This window comes from Capra hircus, unplaced genomic scaffold, assembly GCF_001704415.2.
Source record: "Capra hircus breed San Clemente unplaced genomic scaffold, ASM170441v1, whole genome shotgun sequence".
Lineage (NCBI taxonomy): Eukaryota > Metazoa > Chordata > Mammalia > Artiodactyla > Bovidae > Capra > Capra hircus.
This window is the reverse complement of record NW_017189829.1, coordinates 179,995-182,607: the sequence shown is the minus strand read 5'-3', so window position 1 is coordinate 182,607 and position 2,613 is coordinate 179,995.

Genomic DNA, 2,613 nt, shown 5'->3' with positions numbered 1-2,613 from the left:
TGTGACTGGTGATAAAGGAAAGGTCCAATGCTGTAAAGAGTAATATTGCATAGGAACCTGGAACGTTAGGTCCAAGAATCAAGGCAAATTGGAAGTGGTCAAACAGAAGATGACAACAATTTGAAGTTCTAGGAATCAGTGAACTAAAATGGACTGGAATGGGTGAATTTAGATGAGTATTTTATCAACTACTGTGGGCCGGAATAACTTAGAAAAAAATGGAGTAGCAGTCATGGTCAACAAAAGGGTCTGAAATGCAGTACATGGATGCAATCTCAGAAACGACAGAATGATATCGCTCCATTTCCAAGGCAAACGATTCAACATCACAATAATCTAAGTCTATGCCCCAACCAGTAACATTGAAGAAGCTGAAGTTGAATGGTTCTATGAAGATCTACAAGACCTTTTAAAACTAGCACCCAAAAAAAGTTGTCCTTTTCATTATAGAGGACTGGAATGCAAAAGTAGGAAGTCAAGAGACATCTGAAAAAACAGGCAAATTTGGCCTTGGAATATGGAACGAAGCAGGGCAAAGGTTAATAGAGTTTTGCCAGGAGAACACGATGGTCAAAGCAAACACCCTCTTCCAACAACACAAGAGAAGATTCTACCATCACAAGATGGTCAACACTGAAATCAAATCGATTACATTACTTACATCCGAAGATGGAGAAACTCCATGCAGTAAGCAAAAACAGGACTGGGGGCTGACTGTGGCTCAGATCATGAAATCCTTATTGACAAATTCAGACTTAAATTTTAAAAAGTGGGGAAAGCCACTAGACAAATTACGATATGACCTAAAATGAATCCCTTATGATTATGCAGTGGAAGTGAGAAATAGATTTAAGGGACTAGATCTAATAGATAGAGTGACTCATGAACTATGAAATGAGGTTCATGACATTGTACAGAAGACAGGGATCAAGACCATCCCCATGTAAAAGAAATGCAAAAAAGCAAAATGGCTGTCCGGGGAGGCCTTACAAATAGCTGTGAAAAGAAGAGAAGCAAAAAGCAATGGAGAAAAGGAAAGATATAAGCATCTGAATGCAGAATTTCAAAGAATAGCAAGAAGAGATAAGAAAGCTTTCCTCAGCGATCAATGCAAATAGAGAGGAGAAAACAGAATGGGAAAGACTAAAGATCTCTTCAAGAAAATTAAAGATACCAAGGGAACATTTCATGAAAAATGAGCTCGACAAAGGACAGAAATGGCATGGACCTAAAAGAAAGAGAAGATATTAAGAAGAGGTCGCAAGAATACATAGAAGAACTGACAAAAGAAAAAAAGGATCTTTATGAACAAGATAATCACGATGGTATGATTACTCACCTAGAGCCAGACAGCCTGGAATATGAAGTCAAGTGGGCCTTAGAAAAGCATCACTATGAAAAAAGTTAGTGGAGGTGATGGAATTCCAGTTGAGCTATTTCAAATCCAGAAAAATAATGCTGTGAAAGTGCCACACTCAATATGCTAGCAAATTTGGAAAACTCAGCAGTGGTCACAAGACTGGAAAAGGTCAGTTTTCATTCCAATCCCAAAGAATGGCAATGCCAAAGAATGCTCAAACTACCGCACAATTGCACTCATCTGACATGCTAGTAAAATAATGCTCAAAATTCTCCAAGCCAGGCTTCAGCAATACATGAACCGGGAACTTCCAGATGTTCAAGCTGGTTTTAGAAAAGGCAGAAGAACCAGAGATCACATTGCTAACTACTGATGGATCATCAAAAAAGTAAAAAAGTAAAAGTATTCCAGAAAAAAAACATCTATTTCTGCTTTATTGAGTATGCCAAAGACTTTGACTGTGTAGATCACAATACACTGTGGAAAATTCTGAAAGAGATGGGCTGACCACCTGAGCTGCCTCTTGAGAAACCTATATGCAGGTCAGGAAGCAATAGTTAGAAATTGACATGGAACAACAGACTGGTTCCAAATAAGAAAAGGAGTATGTCAAGGCTGTATACTGTCACCCTGCTTGTTTAACTTATTTGCAGAATACAACATGAGAAACACTGGGCTGGAAGAAGTACAAACGAATCAAGATTGCTGGAGGAAATGTCAATAAGCTCAGATATGCAGATGACATCACCCTCGTGGCAGAGGATTGAAAGAGGAAAATGAAAAAATTGGCTTAAACCTCAACATTCAGAAAACGAAGATCATGACACCTAGTCACATCACTCCATGGGAAATAGATGGGGAAACCGTGGCAACAGTGTCGAGCTTTATTTTTGGGGGCTCCGAAATCACTGCAGATGGTGACTACAGCCATGAAATTAAAAGATGCATACTCCTTGGAAGGAAAGTTATGACCAACCTAGATAGCATATTGAAAAACAGAAATATTATTTTGCCAACAAAGGTCTGTCTAGTCAAGGCTATGGTTTTCCCAGTGTCATATATGGATATAAGTGTTGGACTGTGAAGAAAGCTGAGAGCCAAGTAATCAATGCTTTTGCACTATGGTGTTGGAGAAGACTCTTGAAAGTCCCTTGGACTGCAAGGAGATCCAACCAGTCCATTCTACAGGAGATCAACCCGGGAATTTCTTTGGAAGGAATGATGCTGAAGCCAAAACTCCAGTACTTTGGCCA